Source organism: Balaenoptera physalus, assembly GCF_965194825.1.
Source record: "Balaenoptera physalus genome assembly, chromosome: 12".
NCBI classification, from domain to species: Eukaryota; Metazoa; Chordata; class Mammalia; order Artiodactyla; family Balaenopteridae; genus Balaenoptera; species Balaenoptera physalus.
Window position 1 is genome coordinate 59,619,685 of NC_138897.1, and position 13,914 is coordinate 59,633,598.

Below are 13,914 nucleotides of genomic sequence, written 5' to 3' on the forward strand. Positions count from 1 at the left end.
AATGTTGGCTCAATTTTTATAAAAAGTACCTTCTGCCTCAAAAAACTGCACAAAAACCCTGTGTGTGGCCCACTGGGGAGAGAGAGCTGTGTGGGGCATTGATATTGATGTGAAATAGAAAGAGAATGGATTCAGGTCTGCTGTGCTCAACTACTTGGACTCTTAGGGAAGCCTCTTCATCTTCTGAACCCCAGCTTCCATTTATACAAGAGGGGATCTGCAGATGTGTGGTTCCCAGAGATGGGGGTAGGGGTTGATGGAGGGGGAATTGGATAAAGGTGGTCAAAAGGTACAAACTTTCAGTTATAAGATAAATAAGTACCAGGGATGTAATGTGCAACATGATGACTGTAGTTATGGTATATTTGAAAGTTGTTAATAGATCCTAAGAGTTCTCATCACAAGAAAAAAAAAAATTTTTTTTTTCTTTTTCTTTTTTTTTTGTATCTGTATGAAATGATGAATGTTAACTAAACTTACTGTGGTAATCATTTCACAATATATGTAAGTCAAATCATTATGCTGTACCCTTTAATACAGTGCTGTATGTCAAATATATCTCAATAAAACTGAAAAAAAAAGAGAGGAGATCAGATGCCATGTTCTCTAAAGAACCCTCCTCTAAAACTCTTGAAGAATTGCTTTTTCTGTTTTGTACTGGCGACATGCTGTTCAGTCAGCATGTTTCTTGATGAATCTTCTACCTAATACATGAAATTCATGAGTTACTTGTTTTTTCGTTTATTTTTCTCATGCCTGTTATCCTTCACATAGATGTTCTCAGTGCAGGAGCATGCTCTGGACCATCTGTAGCTTATTACTCTTTTGTTTTGACATTTTAGGCTTTTCAAGGATTAGTTTCTTCAGATATAGTTCAAGAAACTAACATATCTATAAAGAGAATTAGCATAATAATAATTTTCTCTCTCCTCCCCTCCTTTTCATTTTGTGTGGCATTATCTCTTGGGCCATAATAGGTAGCAGAAATGAAGCTAAAGTTAGTAGATATTTAGTGAATGTTAACTTTTCAGGCAGTCATTCTGGTTGATTCAGTTCCAGTTTCTACTTCACCTTTAACAGTGTACAAATTCAAAAAAATTCTAGAACTAGTTGTAGTAATTACAGTTTTGCAGGTTAGGCCACAAAATATGATTTTTATTAAGACTGATTTCTTAGATTGCTGGAATTATTTCTGTGCTACCTGGGCTTGTTATGCCATCTAAAAGCATTATACCATTTATTATTATTATTTTTAAATTTTATTGGAGTATACTTGATTTACAATGTTGTGTTAAAAAGCATTATACCATTTAAAAAAACCACACTCAGGTGTAAGAAAAACAATAAGAAACAGGCAGCCTGATGTAAAATCCTATTCAGCATCTCTAACCTTTTGTCAAAGTCTCTCTGCTTTACATATTTGTTGTGAAAAGGTATCCTTAGCAACAAAGATCATTGGCTTGCTATATAAAAGAGACCCCAGACTGTTTTTATGAAGATTCAACTGCTTGACACGGGATTTGCTTTTCCTTCCCAATGATAATAAGCACCCAGATGGCAAGACTGGAGACCTGACAGCAAAAGCACATGGGCCACAGCATTTGAATAAAAAGTAGGATGTGCTTTAGGCCATGTGCCCACGTGCCTGAGGGCCTCCCCTTCTCAGCCCTCTCTTCTTGTCTTTCATCAGAGCCTCTTCTAGCAAAGCTGCCCAACAAAGGCAGTCTGGCATTTCATTATGGCACCAGGGAAATCAAAGGGAAAATAAAAAGGCTCATGAAGCATTTAAAACTTCAAAATGGAAATAGTTGAGTTCCACCTGAAAGCAAAATGTATATTCTTACAAATTGTCATTATTGAAAAAAAAAGTAATAATGAGAAAAAGGAATGATGAGCCCCCAAGATGATCATATTTGGGTGCATTTGAGAAGTAGTAACATGGAGGCTGTTTTCTAATTTTTATTCTGAAATTGGTGATTTCTCTAATCAAAGAGAGTTCCCCTGCTTCTATGGTGGTTCTAATTAAGTCGGGGAAAATGTTCAGAAAGAGGGTATTACCTTTGAAATTCCTTTGAGACGTTAAATGTCCTTCCCCCTTTCTCCTGAAGGAAACAGCAGCAAATGTCCCGATTTGAGGCCGTGAAAAGAAGCAGGGTCTTCCTGACTAGAGGCTGCTTTGACGCTAGTTAATTTCCTACAGGTCAGAGCTACCGGCTAATTTTGTGAATAAGAAAAGTGGGAGAGGAAGATTGCGATAAAAACAAAACCCTTCCTTTCTTGGCACTCCTGTTTTGGTAGCCATTTTCGGTTTCTGGGTTGGCGCCTAACTGCAGAAAAATTTCCTAGAATTGGCTGTTCACATTATAGGAGAAACCTCTGCACTGCCCCCCCAAAATTGAATTTTTTTCACCTTTTCTTGGCTGCCTGACCATTAAGTGACATTTATAGTTCAGGCAATGCTTTGTGTTTCTGCCCTACCCCTTTCCAGATGGAATAAGGGCGAGCAGCTTGGGGACTCTCACTCTGAACAAGGCTACCCAGGCCCACAGGGAACTCTGTGTTCCTTCATGAAATGCAGAAATAATGAATTAGCCCAGGTTGTGCAAAGGAGTTTCTCAGACTGTCTCCTCTTGTGGGATTCAGATCTGGTTTCATAATCTTCCAGTTTCTGAAAACCCAAGGTGACTTTCAACACAAGGCATCTGGGTGTAATTAAATAATTGTTGGCAATTATTTGTGGAGTCATACACACAGGGAAAACGGGAGACCCTCTGATTGCAGCAGTGTTGCTTACACCTGTGGTTTTTGTTATTTAAACCCAGACACGACTCATTGGATTTCCTTCTTATTAATGAGTCCCCCTTAAGGTACTAACTCAAGCAGTTCTATTATCTTTCTGTCTGAAATGACCAAATTTGCTCTTACCTTAATCAAGTAAGTTATCTTTACAGTCTTTCTCAGGGGGAAATCACCCCTTAGAGAAGCACAAACTTCTTTTATGTGGAATAGAATGCATATACTACCCAGAAGATAAGGCGTGTAAAAGCAAAGATGGTTGGCTGTGGACTTGGGACCAGTCATCCCTCGAAGTCTGCTTCAGGCTTGATCCCTCAATAATCAATCAGTCCTTAAGAGGGAGGATATTCACTTTTAAAATATGTCATTTTGCCTTACATCAAAAGAACATGAGCCCAAGTAAACACAAAGCACAAGAACAAGGGCGTTCATGTTCAAAGTTAGGATTCCATTAACAGCCAAGTAAACCTGGGGGAAAAAATCTGATTTTCTCTCTTTCCTAACTATAGTCAGAGATAATCAAGTGCTCCCTTGGCTCAAGACACTAACTTCGGTAAACACATACATGTTATATTTTTCTGTTTCATTTTTGCATTCTTCTTTCTGTCTCATTGAGGGTTTCTGTGAAATAGTGCACTTCAAATCGCTGCTGTCAATTCCAGTTTTGCCTTCTTTTACTCAGACAGCAGTTGGGGGAAAAAAAAGAGCAATTTAAATAACTGAGATATTTATTTAAAGCGAAAGATATGGGGACTTCCCTGGTGGTCCAGTGGTTAAGATGCCGCGCTCCCAATGCAGGGGTCGCTGGTTCTATCCCTGGTCAGGGAACTAGATTCCGCATGCCGCAACGAAGATCCTGCATGCTGCAACTATGACCTGGTGCAGCCAAATAAATAAATATTTAAAAATAAATAAATAAAGTGAAAGATAATGAAGACTGAGGATCCTGCTCTGAATTGCTTGTGGTTTCCGTCGCCTTTATGATAGATGGTTCCTATTTGCTTGCTGGATTGTGATCTGTGAACCAGAGTATTTCCTGTAATGATGTAGAAGTCGTTTCAGGACCCTATCTTGATCGCTATGCTCGTAAAAATAGTTCGCCAACCCAGAAAGGCCAAGGGCGGTGGTTTTGGCAGAGAGCAAGTTCCTCAGAAGGAGCACTAGGTGGCGGTGCTGCGCCGTAAGTGCTAGAAGGCCGAGGCTCGCTGCACTTCAGGGCTGCTAGGATTTCTGTGGAGAGAACCCTGATCACTGATGTTTGTGCCCCAGAGCGATCAGATTAACCCAAGCAGAGGTGGTCCTTACAGGATATATATCTGGAAAAGGAATTTTCTGTTAAGCTTTCGTTAAGGCTGTGATTTGTTATATCAACAAACCATGGGACTTCCCTGGTTGTCCAGTGATTGAGACCTTGCCTTCCAATGCAGGGGGTACAGGTTTGATCCCTGGTCGGGGAGCTAAGATCCTGCATGCCTCCCGGCCAAAAAGCCAAAACATGAAACAGAAACAATATTGTAACAGTGAGTCAATAAAGACTTTAAAGACGGTCCACATTAAGAAAAAAAAAACTTTATTAAAAAAGCATTGTTTCACAGTCTAAAGGCAGGGGTGTTTTGTTTTGAAAAATTGGAAAGGAAATATAAGGGCAAAATTCAGAGTCTGTCAAGATTATAAGTAAAATTTTACATTTTTTCTTTTTTATTTATTTTAAAAATTGAAGTATAGTTAATTTACAATGTTGTGTTAGTTTCAAGTGTACAGCAAAGTGATTCATATATATATATTTTTTTCCACTATAGGTTATTATAAGATATTTAGTATAGTTCCCTGTGCTATACAGTAGGTCCTTGTTGTTTACCTATTTTATATATAGTAGTGTGTATATGTTAATCCTAAACTCCTAATTTATCTCTCCCCACCCCTACATTTTACATTAATTTATGTTTTCCATTGGATGATTAAAATTTTCCTGAGGCTGAAGGCTTTTGATGGCTGACTGGAAAAATAAAGAGCTGGTGGTGGGAGTGGCACTGTGGGTTCTGAAGGAGAAGCGAGAAGGTAGCTGGTGAGGCATCTACTTGTCTCACCTGTTCTCAGTTGCAACAGAAGAAATCAGGACTGGAGACCACAAAGCTCCCTTCAGATTCTAACGGTCTGTGATTATTTGATTTTAAGCAGTTGCAAAGTATGAGCTCCTGACAGCCATTTAATTTGATTGCAGTTTACTGTAAAGGCATGTGAATGTTTATAATATGGTGTATATGTGAATACTACTCTTGTTGAATGTCAGAAGGGATGTTCATTACTGGAATTCCAAGATATGGAAGGAAAACTTTGAAGTTTTGGTTGAGGAGGTAATGGAATTATCTATAATGATATTAGCTCAGTGCTTTATCTTTGCTCTAAATGTTTTGGAAACTGCTGGCCTTCTATTTGCTACATGTAAAATTACATTACGAAGTCAAACAGAGAAAGACAAGGACTGTATGTTTTCACCCATATGTGGAATCTAAAAAAGCTGAACTCAAAGGAGTAGGGAGTTGGAATGGTGGTTGCCGGGGCTGGGGGCGGGGTGGCGGGGCGGGAAACAGGAAGATGTTGGTCAAAGGGTACAAACTTCCAGCTGTAAGATGAAGATGTTCTGGGGATGTGATGTACAGCATGGTGACTATAATTACAATATTGTATCATATACTTGAAAGTTGTTAAGAGAGTAGATCTTAAAACTTATCACCACACACACAAGGTAGTTATGTGAGGGGATGGAGGTGTTAACTAACCTTATTGTGGTAATTATTTTACAATATGTACTTGTATCAGATCATCACACTCTATACCTTAAACTTACATATATTATATGACAATAGTATCTCAATAAAGCTGAAAAAAACCCAAAATCACATTAGAATTTTTGAATCATAAGTCTGACATTACAGAGTTATATGAGTTTTTCTTCTAGGGGCATGATATATTTTACACATATATATTCTGTTTAAATTAACTTACTAATTTTCTTTTAAATAATTTGTTTATTTATTGAGGGAACCAGTAATGGGCTCTGCCTTCAAGGAGACTACATTTTTCTGGTCAGACAGTGAGGTGGGCAAGCAATTCCAAGAATGTGTGGTAACTGAGCTAAGTGGAGAAATACAAGATTCTCTGAGAGAACATAGCAGTAGATACGAAAATTACTATCTGTAGACACTTCACAGGAAAAACTGAATGTTAGATTAGATTGTATGGAGATTTTTAGAGAAAAAAAATAATCCTTTAACAGAGGAAACAGAAAAAGACATTGTGTGTCTGTGTTAAATGCTTCTTTTCTTTATGGAAACCTGGAAACATGTAAAATTCTTTGACCACTTTGATCATAGATGCCATAGAAAAGCTAATACTAAACACTAAATAATATTAAATACGAAGGGAAATACTAAGTACTAAGGGAATATTTTTCTCTTAGTTTTCAAGTCACATAGACAGTTGAATCTGAAAAAAAAAACTTTAAATATCAATAGGCTTTCTATTCTCTGTGAAACTTCTTTTTTCCTCTTGTTATTATTCATATCCTTCCTCTAAGAGAATTATGAATTCCTAATTAGAACTGCATGGTTACCCTAAATTTGAAATTAAAAGGCAACAATTTGCATTTGCAATACAGATCATTTCAGGTTAATGGCAACTTTTGCTAATGCAAGAAATACACTGAAATCGCTCATTCAAACTGTGAACAAGACAAGGGAGAAAATATTCATAGAACCAGTGATTCATAGTTATTTTTGTTGGGGTGAAAAACCATCTCCTGAGAAGGACAACGGTTCAATGAACAAATGCCATGGTGCATTGGATGACACAGGCAACGCTCGTAGCTGAATGGAGGAGGACAAAAGTTTTTTTACAAGGACGGTTTTGATGCAATTGGAATATTACATTTATAATACCCTACTCCTTGTTGATGAGTAATCTGATTTCAGTGATGACCCTTTGCTTGAGATGCATATATTCTGGCAACTGACTCCTCTTTCCACCCCCCAAATAGAATGTTTGAAGTTTGACATTGTCCTTTATTAATATTTTCAGTATTACTTCCACAACTTGGGCTCCTTCTAAGTGCTACATCCGGTTCTTACAACCAGAATGTTTTGTGAGCCCTTCTCCCAGGGAAAATTTTCGGGGTGATCCTCTTGAATCAGAAAATGTTAGGGGTGGACATGGTTTTAAAGATCGTCTATCTAATCCCTTATTTTACAGATGAAAAATTAAATCTTGAGGAGTTTAGTTACATATCTGATAGGTTGTGGAGCTCCAACTAGAACTCAGAGAGGAGAAACCAGGTGAGAATTTGTATGTATGAAGAATCTACTGTGGTAGCTGTGGACCCATCTTTTTTTAAAATAAATAAATTTATTTATTTATTTATTTTTGGCTGCATCAGGTCCTCGTCGCCGCGCGCGGGCCCTCTCCAGCCGCGGCGAGCGGGGGCCACTCCCCGCCGAGGCGCGCAGGCCCCTCACCGCGGCGGCCTCCCTCGCTGCGGAGCGCGGGCCTCAGCAGTTGTGCCTCGCGGGCCTCAGCAGTTGTGCCTCGCGGGCCTCAGCAGTTGTGCCTCGCGGGCCTAGCCGCTCCGCGGCATGCGGGATCCTCCCGGACCAGGGCTCAAAACCGTGTCCCCTGCGCCGGCAGGCAGACTCCCAACCACTGCGCCACCAGGGAAGCCCCGGACCCATCTTATTTAATTTTAATCCTTACCATAATCTTACGTCACAGGCAAATCCTTTTTTTTTTTTTTCTTTTTTTTGGCGGTGCCACTCAGCTTGCGGGATCTCAGTTCCCTAACCCGAGATTGAACCCAGGCCAGAGCAGTGAAAGCACAGAATTCTTACCCCTGGACCACCAGGGAACTCCCGGCGAATCCTTATTTTTAGACAAAGAGGTTAAGGCTAGAAAAGTAAGGGATACTAGTCCAAATCCAGGTTCGCTCGCTTTTCATTCACTCATCCACTTAAAAAATATTGAGAGGCGGTCTGTGCCAGGCGCCAGGCTGGGGACACAAAGGTGTGCAAACAGAGGTGGATTCTGGTCTTCAGTCGTTTATGGTTTGGCTGCAGAGACAGACACTAATTAAACAATCACACAAAAAAGATGTAAGATTACACTGACGAGGGCTGTGAAGGACATGACGGGTCATTTGTGCCACATCCTGATGTGAAAGCAGCAGAGTAGTTTCCCATGAAGGTGGTCCTCGCAGAGGCTTGCCCAGCCTGGTGCCAGCCTCTTGGAGAGCCAGCTTGGGGGAGAGGCTGGACGGGTTGGTGGGAGGAGAACAGAGGGACAACGTGCTGCCCTTTGACTAATTTCTCTGGGGTCTCTTGGTCTTGCTTTCACATGGCTTCCTCTACTGATTTTTCTGTCATAGTTTGAACAATAGCCCTGTCAATATATTTTTCTTGAAAAAATGGTAGACAAGCCTTTGCTCTGTGAAATTGTGCTCCGGAGGGTGACAGCTTGCTTTGCTCTCTCCCAGTCACACTTCTGAGTCTTGGTAACACTCCATGGAAATTGTGACATTGACAGTGACTTCTCCTTACTATGAAGTATGATTCTAAAAGGTTAAGTTGGCCTGCTTATCTATAGGTGAATGTCCGTCTATCCATCCGTCCATTCATCCATCCATCTTTCCATCCATTCATCTTTCCATCTTTCCATCCTTTTACGCATTTTCTTAGTGGTTTTTCCCTCTTTCTGACACAATTGCATCCTAAGGAATTTTTGTCATTGGGTATGATAACTCCATCAAATTTTGTTTGCTTATAAGACAAATCAAAGAGAATATGGAGAATGAAATGACTTTGTTTTGACAAAATGGTGGAACCCTGAATGAGTGTTGTCGTTTTCATTTTCACTGTTGTCATCATAAAGTCTGTGCAACACAATTTTTTTCTCTTTTGGTGATATCGTTCTAGATATATTTCCTTGCAAATATGTGCATATGCTTACTCATTTCATGAAAACGAAATCACATCCTAACATTTTTGTTGCCCTTTTCCCTCTTAGCAATATACCATGAACATTTTAAGTTCAAATTAATAAAGCTCTTCAAAATAATTTCAATGGTTGCATGGCATCCCATTGTCAGAAGGTGCCATAATTTATTTATTTAATCTCCTGTTGTTAGGGACAGTTTGGAATTTCTCCATTCTCATAAACATTGCTGCAATGAACATTCTTGCATGTTTAACTTTGTGCTGTTGTCAACAAATTTCTTTCTGATAGATTTCTGTATTAAATTCTGATAGAATTGCTGTAAGGGCTTTTGATACATGCTGCCAAATTCTCATTTTTCATGAGTTTCTCTCAATTTATAATCCCCCCCAATAAAGCATGAGATGTCCATCTCTCCAATGATTCCCTGCCATAGTAACACTAAGCAATGGCAGTGAGCATTTTTTTTTTAATTAATTAATTATTTATTTATTTATTTTATTTTTGGCTGTGTTGGGTCTTCATTTCTGTGCAAGGGCTTCCTCTAGCTGTGGCAAGCGGGGGCCACTCTTCATCGCGGTGCGCGGACCTCTCATTATCGCGGCCTCTCTTGTTGCGGAGCACAGGCTCCAGACGCGCAGGCTCAGTAGTTATGGCTCACAGGCCTAGTCGATCCGTGGCATGTGGGATCTTCCCAGACCAGGGCTCGAACCCGTGTCCCCTGCATTAGCAGGCAGACTCTCAACCACTGCGCCACCAGGGAAGCCCAGCATTTTTAACTATTGAAAACTTTTCCATGTATTATTGACTAGTTGCTTTTCTTGTTTTGTGAACTGTCTGTTCTATATCCTTTGGCCAATTTTGTCCTGAGCTGTTTATTTTTGGTAAGGTCTCTTTATATAGAAACGATATTTCCCCAGTTTATTATTTATATTTTGACTTTGATAATGATGTTTTTGAGTTACAAAATCATTTGAGATAGTCAAATTTACTTACTTCTTCCTTTGTGGTTATTGCATCTGCTGTCATATTGAGAAAAGACTTCCATGCTCCAAGTTTATATAGTTATTCTACATTTTTTTTTTTTTTTTTGCTGCCCCGCATGGCTTGTGGGATCTCAGTTCCCCCACCAGGGATTGAACCTGGGCCACGGCAGTGAAAGCCCCTAATCCTAACCACTGGACCACCAGGGAACTCCCTAGTTATTCTACATTTCGTTCTAATAATTTATTTAAAAATATTTCTATATGACTGGAACCTATTTTGGAATATGGTGTGTATTAGGAATATAATCTTTCATTCTAAAATAGTTAGTAGGTTGTTAAAGAACCATTAATGGACTATTTTATTATTTCCTCTGACTTGAAATGTCATCTTTATCATATACATAGATTTCCAATTCACGTATTGTGGCTTATCTCTCTTTTATTCAGGTTTAAATAATTATACCCTCACTAAAGTTTTGAGCTTATTAGTATAGCTCCTCTGCATTTTTTGCTAAGACTATTCTTAGGTATTTTATAATTTTATTATTAGTTATTAGTTACTTTTAGTGGGATAGTTTCCATTTTATTTTCTACCACTTATTGTTGGGACATAGGAAAGCTATTAATTCTTGTATACACATTAATTTGTGTTACCAAGTGCAAACTCGAAAAATGTGTATATGATAAATTTTAAACTGTTAGCTAATATTTTAAATTGAAGCACACTGGAATCTTTTATGAATGGATTTTTTTGGGTATTTACTAGATACATATTTAATAGAAAGAAAATTTGCTTTAAAAGATGAAATTGTGGCTGAACATCCATATCATAGGGAATAGCAGCATTTATTTTAAAGGCAGGCAGCTCTTTTCTTTAGGAATAATCTTAGTGAGTTTTTGGTCATGGAGGTCCTAGATTGGTGGAGGTTGAAGAAAGGAAAATGAAGGGGACTTCCCTGGAGTTCCAGTGGTTAGGGCTCTGCACTTCCACTGCAGGGGGCATGGGTTCGATCCCTGGTTGGGGAATTAAGATCCCACAAGCCCTGAGGCAAGGCCAAAAAAAAAATGAAAAAAGAAAATGAAGCTGTTCTGTTTAGTAAAATAACAGGAACATTCCTAAATTCCTCTGCCATCTGAAGAGGCGGGGGTATGGGGAACCCCAAGGATGAGAATAGAAGAAACCATGGGGAGTAATGACCTCAGTGGGGGGAGGAGTACCATGAAAATAGAACTGCTAAAAAATTCCTTGTAAAGGGATTGTTCCTTGTAAAGAACAGTGATATTTATTAATAAGTTATAAGTTGATTCCTGTTCTGAACCCTGTTGTGATCTGTTCTAGAATAGAGTATGTTCACACAAAATTTGAGATATAGTAAGGTCAACAGATCAGCAAACGATTGCCACTGAAAAGATAGTTTATCGCTCACAGTTCCGGAGAGAAGTGGGCATGCTATACCACCTGGGGTCACATGAGGAAGCAACAGCGTTGGCCATGAAGAAGAAGAAGGGAGAGGAAGTGTGGGTAAGCGTTGATTGTGGTTTCTTTGGAAAGAAGCAATTAAGGAGGGGTAAGCAGGCTTAGATTGCTATTTTGCATAACTTTAGCAGGCTCTGGAATACAGAGGCGGTTCCTAGATGTCTGGGGTGATTGGGGCAGGTGGATAATGGCCAAGGATCTGAGAGCCCTATGAAAAGGTGATTGGGAGTGTGGACTCTGTATTGGCTGGTGTGTATTTGAAAGGCATGTCCCCAAGCAGAGAACTCCTCTTGAGGGGGCAGGGGTGTTGAAGGAGGCAGAAAGTCAAGACAAGGAGACTCAAAAGCAGAACAAGGTATGTCCAGCACGTGCACATAGGGCAAATGTTAAAGCACTGAGTTTACAGAAGCTAGAAACATGCTTAATATTGATATGTAATCCTTCTCAGTTCTTTAAACTTTCAGTAAAGTTCTGTTATATGCAACTGTCTTATATTAATGGTACTTTGGGGAATACAGGAAACAGGGCTATTTTCCATGTTGCAGGTGTTGCTACAGAGAGTGAATAGAGTAGGAAATCAAAGTAGGAGGTGATCAAGAGAAACATAAGCGCTCCCACCAAGAATTCTCAGAAATATTGAGGAGGGCTATGTGGATGGAGGCTCAAGTCAACTTATTTGGAAAATAAATGCTTCAGGGGACTTCCCTGGTGGTCCAGTGGTTAAGACTCCATACTCCCAATGCAGGGGACACAGATTCGATTCCTGGTCAGGGAACTAAGATCCCGCATCCTGCATGACACACGGCGCGACCTAAAAAAAAAAAAAAAAGCTTCAGGAAGGATGGAGGAGGTGGAAACACCCAACAGCAGCCCTTTGGGTTATGATGGTAGGAATTATAAATTCTGGAGGCTTTAGGGAATGGTTTGAGGGCTGGTCTGTTCCTAGAGAAGGGCTCTCTTACAAAAGTGATTCTTAGGGCTTTTAAGAGTCATGGTAATGAATTTTGGGAATCTGATGAAACTGATACATTTTCTCTCCATAAAAATGTACAATATTTTATATATCATGTCAGGAGATTTACAGAAGCCCTAGAGCCCATCTGTAGATGCTGGTCCATGAACCTGGGGAAAATATCTCCCAATATTAGAGTCATAGTAAAAGACGTGAACACTATATGGTCTCCTTAAATTGGTCACGACACCTCTAGTCCAATTATGCATCTTTGATACTCCCACATGTTGAATGAAAAGCTACTTTTTCTTTAATCAAGGTTGGTTCCTTACCTATAATGTAGTATAAAGTCAGGTTGACTTAGAATGACAGAGGTGGGACTTTTATCATAAATGCCAGGACAGTTTTCTAGTATTTATTATTAAGACGGGAATAAAGACACAGACCTACTAGAGAATGGACTTGAGGATATGGGGAGGGGGTGGGGTGAGATGTGACAGGGTAAGAGAGTGTCATGGACATATATACACTACCAAATGTAAAATAGATAGCTAGTGGCAAGCAGCCACATAGCACAGGGAGATCAGCTCGGTGCTTTGTGACCACCTAGAGGGGTGGGATGGGGAGGGTGGGAGGGAGGGAGATGCAAAAGAGAAGAGATATGGGAACATATTGTACGTGTATAACTGATTCACTTTGTTATAAAGCAGAAGCTAACACACCATTGTAAGGCAATTATACTTCAATAAAGATGTTTAAAAAAAAAAAACGACTTAAGATTTTTCTCTATAGGCAATGAAGTTAAGGACTCATTTTCATACCCTTGTTTCTATCTAAGAGTATGGATCACATCAGAAAATCTAATTCTTTTTGGTTCTGAGTATAAGAGAAGAAATATGATTATCAGAAGAGAGATTTTATCTTCAAATTATTGAAAGTTTTCTGAATAGTTCAAAGGAGAAATAAAGATCACATAATGACATAATGAAAACCTGCTTGACATTTTTCTTAAAATTTTAATAAGGGGTAATTTGATAACTTATAGCTGTTTAATACCTGCCTTGGGACCACGAATTAGAAGTAATTTCACTGGTAAAATGATACCTAGAGGGAATAAAACAAAGCCATCTATAAGGCTTTCATAAGACATATTTCAGGAGCCTCCATTTATCAACTTATCTATCTTAAGTTAGAAGGTGCTGTATAATAAAGAATTTGTCTGGTCTTTGCCCTAGGTTCCTGGGGTGGAGATTTTAGGCCCTTGGAATTTTCCCAGTGATAGAGGTAACTATTATTCTTAGGGCACCCCTCAGACCACACTTAAGTTTATGCTAATAAGGTGACCCACGGGGCCCCTTAGATGGCTTCAGGGTGGGGGCTGGCCTTGCTGGAAAGGCCAACCATGTGATTAGAGGGATGCAGATCTGAGCCAGGTGATAGCAGCCCAGCCTCTGGCAGCGTGGAGAGCAGCTGGAGACTGAATTCAATCACACTGCCAATGACTTGATCAACCACACCTACCTAATGAAACCCTAATAAGAAAGCTAGACACCAAGTTCGGTCAGCTTCTCAGTTGGTGAACATATTGATATGCCAAGGGAGTCATATGTCCTGATTCCACAAGGAAAGGACGTGGAAGTTTCATATTTGTGAACTTCCTAGATCTCATCCTAAAGGTTTCTTCTTCTGTCTGGTCTTGGTCTACATCCTTATAATAAAAACCA

The 13,914-nt window shown here is 39.5% G+C and overlaps 1 long non-coding RNA gene across 1 annotated transcript; it reads left to right on the forward strand.

The window, feature by feature from the left end:
* The first annotated feature begins 4 nt into the window (after nucleotides 1-4).
* On the forward strand, nucleotides 5-10,840 carry LOC309640285. The gene is made up of 2 exons (XR_014252162.1): nucleotides 5-9,229; nucleotides 9,541-10,840. It is a non-coding gene; the product is annotated as an uncharacterized lncRNA (long non-coding RNA).
* The last annotated feature ends 3,074 nt before the right edge of the window (nucleotides 10,841-13,914 follow it).